The following is a 13503-nucleotide window of genomic DNA, read 5'->3' on the forward strand; positions in this document are numbered from 1 at the left end:
GTGAGATTAAATATATAATTATTATAGTATTTAATCTTGTAGCCATTATAATCATTTATATTTTATAGATCAAAATATATTAATAACCTATTAATAATTAGTTGGTAATTGTTGATGGACCATATTACCCTTATTAACTAATTAGGTTTCCTCTTGGGTGTATATATAAGAAGATTATTAGAGAGTTTAAGTGTTAGACAATTACACAAAACCCTAATAACACATAACATCAATTCGGCTCTCTCTCCATATCGAAACCTCCCCTGTTTCGATTTCATCACCATCATAATCCTACACCCTAAGGAGGAACCAGATCATGCTGATAAGTATGTCTAACTCAATGGCTGCATCTCTGACTGGATTCTCTGCTGGCATGTCTGCTGTAACAGGTATATTATTCATGTTTTCCATTATATTTAAACAGAACTGATCAACATGTGGTATCAGAGCATATGTTGATAAATCAGTTCTGTTTTCGTATCCATTATTCTGGGATTAAATTCTGGAAAATAGAAATTTTTAAAGCCTTATAAAATCACGGCTGGTTTTCGAGTCCCATTGTGCCGAAATCACTGTTTTCGGAAAAGGATGTTTAATAAATTGACTCGAATTCATAATGGGTAAATTAATGTCCAAAATCTGTGAACAGAAGTCTTAAAATTCAGGTTTCGGATCCCAGAATTATGTTTTAATTTTTAGGGTTCATCACTTGTTCTTAGGAAAACTCGAAAATTCCTTAAGTTTTGAAATATTATTTGGATTAGCGAGTGTTTTTACTGTTTTTATCTGAATTATATCTCTTAAATTTTTCGAAAACTGTTAAAAGATAACCAGATTATAATTTTCGAAATCTTTGATAAGTTTAGATCAAGAATAAAACAGAAAACACTATCCCACAATCCCTAAAATTTCGAGCTTTCAGTTATTTTCACAATAACAGCTGTTAACAGTGGGTTCGAGATCACCCTTAACGAGTCGAGACCACGATTCCGACTCGAGACCATAAGATTTTGACTCGAGACCAAGATTGTGACTTGAAATCATAAAGGTTTCAATCTTCACAACTCGAGACCACGATTGCGACTCGAGACCATAAGGTTGCGACTCGAGACCATATGGTTGCGACTCGAGACCATAAGGTTACAACTCGAGACGATAAGGTTGCGACTCGAGACCATAAGGTTGCGACTCGAGACCTCATAACTTACTCGAGATCTCATAACTAAGTTCAATCCGTGCTAACAGGTGGTTTGCTATTAAATACTTGGTTTTATAAACATTTAATTACCTAATCAGAATCAGATAATTTTTCCACAAAACCAAAAATAGCTTAACTTGGATGAGCTTCTGATGTATCATTTCTGGTCAAAGCTAATTTGATGCATCTATTTATTGTTTAAGTATTATAAAAGCTATGTTGAGTATGCATTACAAACGTGAAATGTCTTAATTTCTGGCCAAAGCTGATTTAATTCACTTATGTCTAGCATACTTGACAAGTGCATAACTAAAGTGATTGTCTCATTTTTGGCCAAAGCTGATTTATCACGATTACTTTGCACACATACTTAAATGATTACACTTCTGGCCAAAGCTGATTTGTCTTCATTTAAGTAGAATTTTAACTAAGTCTATTATTTTGATGTTAGTAATAGACAATATCACAACTTTATAACTAAAATGGTCATTATTTATAACATGCCCTTAGATCACATCAGGACTTCTTGATTAGTATCATAATTTGCTCATCTTATTTCCACTATCAGCACCCAATTGCGGGATTCCACCTTTGACTGGTGATAACTTTGCTGCATGGAAGGATGCCCTCATGCTTACACTTAGATTGCTAGACTTTGATTATGCTCTAAGAGAGAATAAGCCAGCGGACCTTACTCCTCAAAGTACTGCTACTGAGCAGATATATTTCTTGAAAAATGGACTAGGTGTAACCGCATGTCTCTCATTTCATGAAGCAGTCAATACACAATGCAATTAGAGGAGCTACTCCCGATTCTGAAGATGCTAAAACCTACCTGGCTTCTGTGTAGGCACAATTCAAGGGGACATCAAAAGCACATGCTAGTACTCTTATTCTCATGCTGGTGACAACTAAGTATGATGGGAGGAGCGGCATTCGCGAACACATCATGATGATGCATGACATGGCCAATAAGTTGAAAGGGCTAGAGATGGAAATCAGTGATGGTTTTCTTGTTCACTTCATCATCACTTCGCCTCCTTCGTCCTATGAAGCATTCAAGATCAATTATAACACTCAGAAGGACAAATGGACGATGAGTGAGCTGGTAGCTATGTGCGTACAGGAGGAAGAGCGTATGAAGATGGATCGCACTACTGATGTTGCAAACTTCACGACCTCCAACTCTAAGAAGAGGAAGAACAATTATCAAAGAAAGGATGCTTCCAAAGTCCAAAGGCCCAATCCCAATACAAGTGCACCTTCCAGCTCTAAGAGCTCCTTGGGCAAACCCTACTACGAGTTCTGTAAGAAAACAGGACATAAGCAAAAGGAATGCCCTGACTTCAAGGAGTGGCTGGCTAAGAAAGGTAACGATTTTTTCATGATACTTAAGTCCTTTAATTTAAATGTTCCTGCTAATTCTTGGTGGTTTGATTCTGGTTCTATGGTTCATGTAACCAACTCTACTCTGGGATTCCTTTCAATCTGGAAGCTCGGAAGAAACCAAAGATCACTTAAAGTTGGGGATGAATGGGAATTAGAAGTGAAGGCCATAGAAACATTACAATTATTTTTGAAAACTGATTTATGTATTAAACTTTATGATACCTTATATATTCCTGAGGTAACTCGGAACCTTGTATCAGGACCAAAGTTAGACATAGACGGTTTTGTTGTTTCCCATGGTCATCGCAAACTCTCTATGCTCTATGATTCTGTTGTTTATGGTACTGGCATTCTGGATGGTGGTCTCTATAGATTGGAACTAGATGATAATTTTTCCAAATCTTTGTTGTCATATAATATTAATGAATCACTCACAAAGATGAAACAGAATCGAGACTTAGAGACTTCATCTATGTTATGGCATCAACATTTAGGCCACATCTCAAGAAAACGATTAAATCGTCTCGTAAAGGATGATATCTTACCTCCTCTCGATTTCACTGATTTTGGAACATGTGTCAAATGTCTTAAAGGCAAAATGACATTAGCGAATACGAAATGTGCCACTAGGAGCTCTAATCTATTAGAACTCATTCATACTGACATTAGTGGTCCCTACCAAATCGCTGGCATAACCAGACATACTTCATTTATCACTTTCATTGATGATTATTCTCGTTACATGTATTTGTATCTCATTAAGGAAAAATCTGAATCTCTTATAACTTTTAAAGATTATAAAGCTGAAGTTGAAAAACAACTAGATTGTTAAATTAAAGTTGTGAGATCAGATATAAGTGGTGAATATTATGGAAGACATACTGATGTGGGTCATGCTCCTGGTCCATTTTATGAGTTTTGTAAGGGCCAGAGAATTGTGAACCAATACACCATGCCTGGTACACCTAAGCAGAACAGTGTCGCTGAACGAAGAAATCGTACCCTTATAAACATGGTGCGTAGTATGTTAGCCAACACTAATTTACCATTATTCCTCTAGACTGAAGCGTTAAAAGCAGATGTTCATATACTCAATAGAGTTCCTTCTAAGTCTGTCCCTAAAACTCCTAATGAACTTTGGACAGGAAGGAAACCGAGTCTTAAATATATGAAAGTATGGGGCTGCATTGCTGAAGCAAAACTCCATAATCCTTTCCTATGGAAACTTGACCCTAAAACAGTTACCTGTTTCTTTATCTAGTATCTTTATCATTCGAAGGGTTATCATTTGTATTGTCCTTCCCATGTCACCCGTATTGTTGAAACCAAGCGTGCTGCATACCTGGAGGATTTCAAGGCCAGTGGGAGCAGTACCAGCCCTTACGAAGAATTGCAAGAAGTACAAGACGCGGGGGGGGGGGGGGGGAGACTCGTCGCTTACCATTACTCCGTTTACTCCTCTTGTACCCAATACAACAACTGCACCCGAAGCTACTGCACAAATTCCATCTCCACAATCAGAACTCATTATACCTCATAGCGAAGGCACATCAAACGCTCAAAACTAAGACAACGCTGAGCCCGATAATCAACTCAGGAGGTCATCTAGGCAAAGAAGGCCTACTAATTGGGTGATTATGTTACCTACCTGACTGAAATGGATGCTGGAAAGCTCAATGATCCTATCTCTTATAATGAAGCCATTAGTAGTGATCAGTCTTCTGAATGGAATAAAGCGATGATTGATGAGCTTGAATCCATGAAGAAAAATGACGTTTGGGATTTGGTCGAATTACCCAACGATATTAAACCTGTAGGATGTAAATGGGTGTTTAAAACAAAACTGGATCCGAATAGGAACGTTGAACGCTACAAAGCGAGATTGGTTGCAAAGGGCTACACTCGGAAAGAGGGAATTGATTATCAAGAGACGTTTTCACTTGTCTCTCGTAAAGATTCATTAAGGATCGTTATGGCCCTAGTAGCTCATTTTAATTTAGAGCTGCATCAGATGGACGTCAAAACTACTTTCCTTAACGGAGACTTAGACGAAAATGTTTACATGAAACAACCTGAAGGCTTTAAACCTGAAGGTCAGGAGCATCTAGTCTATAAGGTGAAGAAATCCATTTACGGGTTAAAACAAGCATCATGTCAATGGTACCTCAAGTTTGATGAAGTCATGAAGAGACAAGGTTTTATGAAGAATCAAGTGGATCAATGCACCTACCTCAAGATGAGTGGGAGTAACTTTACTATACTTGTCACACCCCGAAATATCAGAGCTTGGCGTGACTGGACTGGTATCTTCATTGCACAGCGGAAGTGATTAAGCTAAGACTTCTATAAAATGAACGCCGCTAAGTACTCGAATTCCCATGGGTTCTCCTATTCCAACCGTGCCATATCTTTGAAAAGTAACCTGAGAAAGAACATGCGAAAAATCAACATAAAGTTGAGCGAGTTCATAGTTTGTTTTGAAAAGATTTAAAATAAATCTTTTTGATAACCGGTTTAAAAGTTGTTGAGAAAGCATAGTAAAATCATTTTCTCGGCATGATATATGAAAGTTGTGAGTCTAGCCCACGAGAGTCTTTGTAAGCAGGACCAACTCGTCCTCTTACTTGTACATAAGTTGAAAACATTATCAAAGTTTGTAAATACATGTATTATGAGTTTGCGTCAAATGAATATTAAAAACATTTGAAAGTTATAGTGTTGTAAGTTGGTATGAAAAGCGTCTATGAACATGTTGATCATTAATGTTTCGCGAGGACATTAATATATGCGACGACATAGGAGGTACTCAACCCGCGTAGGCAATTTTTTTTTTTTAGTGTCGAATCACCTCGACTGGGACACAACAGCACTCTAAGTGGTCACCCATGGACCGTGAGTGGGGCTCGCCCGTACCCATTAGATCTAACCTTTGTTCCTTGGTCCTCAAAAGGATTAATGGCACCTCAGTTACAGCCTATGCTCACATGATCTAAGAGTTCATTCCATAACTTAATCATACCTAAGTTTGACATGTATTTCCCCCCTAAAGTTGTAAACCGAAACGTTGAAAGAAAAAGGGGACATGGTCTCACTGAGTTGTCTCGTTTTTCGTACGCAGGCCAACCCAGTTCTGTTGTAGTAACTAGGACATTCCCGTCACTAGTCATGAAAATCATGCACGTTTTGTAAAACCGGTATGTTTAGTATAAACCTTTCGTAAACCTTTCGAGTTCGTTGAAATTCATTTGCTACATGGTTTATAAATATGTGTTTTCGTTCATCTAAATATTGTTTGTTTTTGCAAAAACTTGCATGTCTTTCCACCCCCGAAAACATTTATAAAAATGTAAAACAGTAAAAAGTGGGGGTTATGAACTCACCTTGACATTCCTGTGCAAAGCTAGTTTAGCGTGATTCCGAAGTGTCGTTCCAAGACGCGAATTAGCTAGTGCATCTATAGTATTCCTAACAGGGAATAACTTATCAGTTTCTAGTTTAAACGTAGGTAAACTACGTGTCCGAGCTCTACCGAATCGTTAACTAAACGATTCCAGAAGGGTGTTATTATTCTAACTTAGAATAACCAATCTATTGTTGTTTGATCCCGCTTATAATCGGGATAAAACTAAGTCTCAAGATCGACTTAGTTTTCGAGTGATTAAGATATATATTTATATAGAAATATAAATATATTTATAAAGTCGTGTTAGTCGTCGGGAATAGAAGTATGTAGATGGATAATGGTATGTCTCATTGTAGCTTTCGTAAGATGAATACATATATATATATATATATACACATATTATGTCGTTGGGGCGTTCAAAATAAATATAAATAAGTATATTCATTTTATAAAATTTATCGGGTTGTAGACGTAGTAAGAAATTATATTTTTACGATATAAATTTTTCGTTGTCTTGCAACCACATTTGTTGAACGATACAAACGCGTTTCCGGGAGGTATAAAGTGTCGCCGAAAATAAATATACATTTATATTTATTTTATAAAAATACTTGAACCGCGAAAGGTGTTGTTTTTCGAGTATAAGTACATTTAGTATTATGAATTTTTACGTAAAACGGACAGAGTTTCCTCTGCTTTTGGACGATCCCGACAATGCAAGTTGTCAATATATTTTCAAAACTCAACAATGATTCCACAAAAATATACGTATATCTTTCAGTTGTATTCGAAATGCCCATTTGTCATCTCAAAAAATTCAAAATATATATATTCATATATATTATAACATTACTTGTCGGTTCGGTTTGAGCTCGGTTACGCGATAAGACTAACGTTAATATAACTATAAATGCTCTAACGTGTTCGATAAATTTTACCGCGTCTCGTGTTGACCAGCCTTTGACCGTGTTGATCGAGCTTGACCGTGTTGACTGCCTTTGACCCAAGTTGACCAGCCTTGACCCGCATTGACCAACTTGGCACGCGTTGACCCGATGTTGACCATGGTTGACCGACAGTTGGCCGCATTGACCGGTTGACCCGAACCCGAATCTAACCCGTTTTGACTTGTTGACCCGAACCAAATCTGACCCGAAACGAAGATATACATATATTCTTTAGGATTTTATCTAAGTATGTAAACTTATGTACCAATATACGTATTTATATTTGAAATCACTTTAAAGTCCTATATGTACACATATGCACATATAAAGAACTTAGTAAAGATCCATGGAAAAGTTTCAAAGTCTTGAAATAAAGTTGAAAGCATGCATAGTTTTCGTGATTAGTTAAGAGCATAATTCAATAGTTTTTTTTTTTTTTTTTTTTTTTTTTTTTTTTTTTTGGTTTATACGAACAATTTGCCAAATGAATTTGGGTGACCAAGGTTTGGTCCATGGATAATGGCTAGTATAATAAGTGTGAATAAGGCTTTAAAAAAAACATAAAAGGAGTACTCACTTTGAGAAAGCAACTGAAGAACAATGCAAGGGTTCTTGAAAGTAAGTTTGGAAATCATTAAGTATGGAGGTTGGATAGTGGTTTCTGGTCATTGGTGGGAATCCAACGAGATAGTGAGTGAGATAGAATATCAATGAGTTGTTTTAGTGTGTTTTGAAAGCTTTTGTAAACTTGTTTTTATATATAAATTGAAAGTAGCTAATGTGTAATGGCTTGTGGGTGGGTACATAAGGTATGGGAGATAATATCTGCCAAAACATTGGGAACAAGAAAGAAAACATGGGTCAAAACTTGATTTGTCACTCATAAAAGATGGTAGAGTATGGATATCTACCGATCCAATAAAATAAATCATACATCAAATCTCTAGTACAATATATAATAGGTGATAAAAAGTCACAAACACCATCATGTGGGGCATGCTCATTCTCGACTAGAAGAAGGAAAAGAAGCATGAGATTTGGACAAAAAGTTCTAGTACATGTACTTGTGTATTTTTTTTTTCCACCACTTCCATCATAACCAATATATGTATACTTATAGTTACAACGTTGTAATTATTAAGTATTTATCTTTATTAACATCTTGGATAATTCGTATATTAAAAGTGTTTGTCATAATAAATCTAATTCATATCGATTTATATAAAATTCCATCGAATGTTGGTAATATCCTACGAACATATTAAAAGTTGGATATAGTAAGACCAAATAATTGTTAATACCAATGTTCGTCTCGAGTACTCAAGTACTAATTACTTCGTTCGTCAAAGAACTTTAATATAAAAATAACTTATGAAATGTTTCCATAGCATTTTGATTGTTAAATCACCGATGCTTGTGTATGTCAAATTAAGTTTTGTGCTACTTGCTAATAATTTTTTTTTTAAATTATCAAATGCTAGATTTGACCCGAATGACATTTTGCTATACATATAATGTCCTAATTAATAAAATTTAAGTCTAAGACATAAGATCACGATGTGTGCGAGATTCGGGTTTGTAAGAATGTTGGCTTGAATTTCTCGGTTGTCACATTCTCCCCCTGTTGCAGAAATTTCGTCCTCGAAATTTAGACTATGTTATCTCCTCCGAGTTGTGTCATTCCTAGGTAACTTCGAATAACTCCAAAGTGAATATTCGCGTAACCGGATCAAAATTTATCTGGATTACGTGAATGTAAGGACATTTTGCATCAATAAGAACCCAACGGTTCAACTATGTGTGTTCCAGGAATCGATGCCAAGTGAACGAGGCGTAATGATACTATCACCAATGTGACCAAGTTTACGGGGTTCAACAAAAGAGGAGTTTCAACGAATAGAATTCCAAATGAACGTTCACAATATGAGAATGAATTTTGAAACAATAGAATTCATTGCCAATGGAAACTTGCGTTGGTTGTTGTATGATTGAAACTCGAATTCAACAAGCTCAAATAAATAGAATCATAAAAATGATTTGTCAACTATCGAACCATTAAATGAATAAAATCAACGTGTTGACATTATTGAGTTGCAAGGATACACCGAAATGAAGTACAACCGAACCTGGTGTATCATCGTCTTAATACATAGTTGCATTAAGACTATTTAAACGATGAATCAAACGAATAACACATATAGTTTTGCCTGAAACGGTTGATCGTGATTAGCACAAGCTTCAAGTTTATACCGATGCCACAAGGTGTCGTAGTGAATGAAACAATTCAATAATAGCGGTGACCGAACAAGCATCACCGTGTTTCAAAATCAGATGCAAGGTTCAACGAAGTAAAAGCAAATCTCAAAGGATTTTCAATTGAAATGAAACAGATGAATAATGTTTTTCGATCGAAGATGGAAAGCAACGAATATCACAAGATGTCCGATCGATACTGAAAGAACCGTTAAGAGGTACACCGAAATATGACATGAACTTGTGTACCATTATCTTAATACACGATTGTATTAAGACTGCCTTAATATGATAAACCAACAAAGCGGATTTAATATCAATAAACAAATAAATAAATAATTAAATCCGTACATGAGGTGAGCAACGAGGTTAGCGCAAGCTTCAAACTTGTGAAAGACGCCACCACAAGGTGATCGTGATCAAGGAAACGATTCAATGAAGTCGAAGACCAAACAAGCATGTTATGGTTCAAAGCAAATGAAGCGCTTGTTGGGATTATTTCGAATATGATGGCCTCAATCCATCATATGGAATCTTGAATCAAATATATAATACGAGCAAGTTCAATCAATTGAACTTGGTTGAAACATAATCCAACAATGAATTCATGTATCAATAAGAAAGTTTCGACATGGCCACAGCGAAAAACCATGTATGACTCAAAAGAAAGAGAGTTTTCCAAGAAATTTGTTGACTCGATACCAAGGGGTCAACATTTTGCAATAATACGGGTCGTCTAGAATACAATGCAAAGATTTAGTATAGCGAAATAATATATGAGATGTTGACAAAACGACCATTCGAAGTGAAACCACATGCGTAACAAACAAGGCATGTGTAGCGTACGAATTTGTCAAGAAATAGGCAAATGAGTGTTCACTATCATGAAATAAAATTTTCACGATGCAATGACCCTTAGGTGGAGTAGAGATGCAAAAATCTACTCACTATATGCAAAACTTCAGAATTTCAATAAAAGAAATTTGAGGACTTTACCAGGAACTTTGTGTGATGACCGTTGTTAAGTGACATTACTATAGAATGTCGAACTTTGCGTATTTGTCATAAATGAAATAGGGGAGATGCGAAGACGTATGACTTCTTTTGCATCGCCAACAATTGTGAGTCTATTGAGACTAAGCATCGACTGTTGTGAAATCTTATTTTAACATACCTCAGCGTGATTCGTGTCGCTTGCAGGATCATGTTGCAAATTATCGCTTTTCGATCCGTAGTTCTCCCGCTGACGGGATTAGCATCGTTGTTGTCGTGCCCAATCATTTTTTTTTCCAAGGCCTTGTCTCGAAAGTCGTGTGTGATATACTTCGACGTTCGCTGACGTATAGTTTAAGTTTCATGTATACTTGCGCACTAGTGTTTCGTTCTGCGTAGAATGTGATGTGCTCCGACATCCGTAGACGTATAATTTGGGTTTCATGTAGTCTTGTGCACTAGCGTTTCGTTCCGCGTAGGTTACCTGCTCGGGTAAGTAAGATAGCATAGACGACATAATATAATGGCATTTTGCCCGAGTTGTTAGTCACCGTTTATACGTGAGGACCCTTAATGAATTTCGACATAAGTTTCTCATCAAGAGTTTTCCAAAGGTCCTATATGCGTACTATCAAAAGACTCAAGGTTTTGCTTTCTATGCGTAATCATTTCGTGCACCGTGTATCAACACAACACTTGTGTATGTTTAAAACCAAAATTGATTCATTGTTTTCAGCAACGGTTGGAACCCATATTCGAGCCCTAGGCGTTTTGTATGTATTCGAGTCTTAATAATCTAAGTCCCCAGAGGAAAGTGAGGTTAAAGCCTAGGTATCTCTACACAGAAACCTAATTCGCTGAAACCTATAGCTCTGATACCAATCTGTCACACCCCGAAATATCAGAGCTTGGCGTGACTGGACTGGTATCTTCATTGCACAGCGGAAGTGATTAAGCTAAGACTTCTATAAAATGAACGCCGCTAAGTACTCGAATTCCCATGGGTTCTCCTATTCCAACCGTGCCATATCTTTGAAAAGTAACCTGAGAAAGAACATGCGAAAAATCAACATAAAGTTGAGCGAGTTCATAGTTTGTTTTGAAAAGATTTAAAATAAATCTTTTTGATAACCGGTTTAAAAGTTGTTGAGAAAGCATAGTAAAATCATTTTCTCGGCATGATATATGAAAGTTGTGAGTCTAGCCCACGAGAGTCTTTGTAAGCAGGACCAACTCGTCCTCTTACTTGTACATAAGTTGAAAACATTATCAAAGTTTGTAAATACATGTATTATGAGTTTGCGTCAAATGAATATTAAAAACATTTGAAAGTTATAGTGTTGTAAGTTGGTATGAAAAGCGTCTATGAACATGTTGATCATTAATGTTTCGCGAGGACATTAATATATGCGACGACATAGGAGGTACTCAACCCGCGTAGGCAATTTTTTTTTTTAGTGTCGAATCACCTCGACTGGGACACAACAGCACTCTAAGTGGTCACCCATGGACCGTGAGTGGGGCTCGCCCGTACCCATTAGATCTAACCTTTGTTCCTTGGTCCTCAAAAGGATTAATGGCACCTCAGTTACAGCCTATGCTCACATGATCTAAGAGTTCATTCCATAACTTAATCATACCTAAGTTTGACATGTATTTCCCCCCTAAAGTTGTAAACCGAAACGTTGAAAGAAAAAGGGGACATGGTCTCACTGAGTTGTCTCGTTTTTCGTACGCAGGCCAACCCAGTTCTGTTGTAGTAACTAGGACATTCCCGTCACTAGTCATGAAAATCATGCACGTTTTGTAAAACCGGTATGTTTAGTATAAACCTTTCGTAAACCTTTCGAGTTCGTTGAAATTCATTTGCTACATGGTTTATAAATATGTGTTTTCGTTCATCTAAATATTGTTTGTTTTTGCAAAAACTTGCATGTCTTTCCACCCCCGAAAACATTTATAAAAATGTAAAACAGTAAAAAGTGGGGGTTATGAACTCACCTTGACATTCCTGTGCAAAGCTAGTTTAGCGTGATTCCGAAGTGTCGTTCCAAGACGCGAATTAGCTAGTGCATCTATAGTATTCCTAACAGGGAATAACTTATCAGTTTCTAGTTTAAACGTAGGTAAACTACGTGTCCGAGCTCTACCGAATCGTTAACTAAACGATTCCAGAAGGGTGTTATTATTCTAACTTAGAATAACCAATCTATTGTTGTTTGATCCCGCTTATAATCGGGATAAAACTAAGTCTCAAGATCGACTTAGTTTTCGAGTGATTAAGATATATATTTATATAGAAATATAAATATATTTATAAAGTCGTGTTAGTCGTCGGGAATAGAAGTATGTAGATGGATAATGGTATGTCTCATTGTAGCTTTCGTAAGATGAATACATATATATATATATATACACATATTATGTCGTTGGGGCGTTCAAAATAAATATAAATAAGTATATTCATTTTATAAAATTTATCGGGTTGTAGACGTAGTAAGAAATTATATTTTTACGATATAAATTTTTCGTTGTCTTGCAACCACATTTGTTGAACGATACAAACGCGTTTCCGGGAGGTATAAAGTGTCGCCGAAAATAAATATACATTTATATTTATTTTATAAAAATACTTGAACCGCGAAAGGTGTTGTTTTTCGAGTATAAGTACATTTAGTATTATGAATTTTTACGTAAAACGGACAGAGTTTCCTCTGCTTTTGGACGATCCCGACAATGCAAGTTGTCAATATATTTTCAAAACTCAACAATGATTCCACAAAAATATACGTATATCTTTCAGTTGTATTCGAAATGCCCATTTGTCATCTCAAAAAATTCAAAATATATATATTCATATATATTATAACATTACTTGTCGGTTCGGTTTGAGCTCGGTTACGCGATAAGACTAACGTTAATATAACTATAAATGCTCTAACGTGTTCGATAAATTTTACCGCGTCTCGTGTTGACCAGCCTTTGACCGTGTTGATCGAGCTTGACCGTGTTGACTGCCTTTGACCCAAGTTGACCAGCCTTGACCCGCATTGACCAACTTGGCACGCGTTGACCCGATGTTGACCATGGTTGACCGACAGTTGGCCGCATTGACCGGTTGACCCGAACCCGAATCTAACCCGTTTTGACTTGTTGACCCGAACCAAATCTGACCCGAAACGAAGATATACATATATTCTTTAGGATTTTATCTAAGTATGTAAACTTATGTACCAATATACGTATTTATATTTGAAATCACTTTAAAGTCCTATATGTACACATATGCACATATAAAGAACTTAGTAAAGATCCATGGA

The sequence above is a fragment of the Helianthus annuus genome, chromosome 17, assembly GCF_002127325.2.
Source record: "Helianthus annuus cultivar XRQ/B chromosome 17, HanXRQr2.0-SUNRISE, whole genome shotgun sequence".
Lineage (NCBI taxonomy): Eukaryota > Viridiplantae > Streptophyta > Magnoliopsida > Asterales > Asteraceae > Helianthus > Helianthus annuus.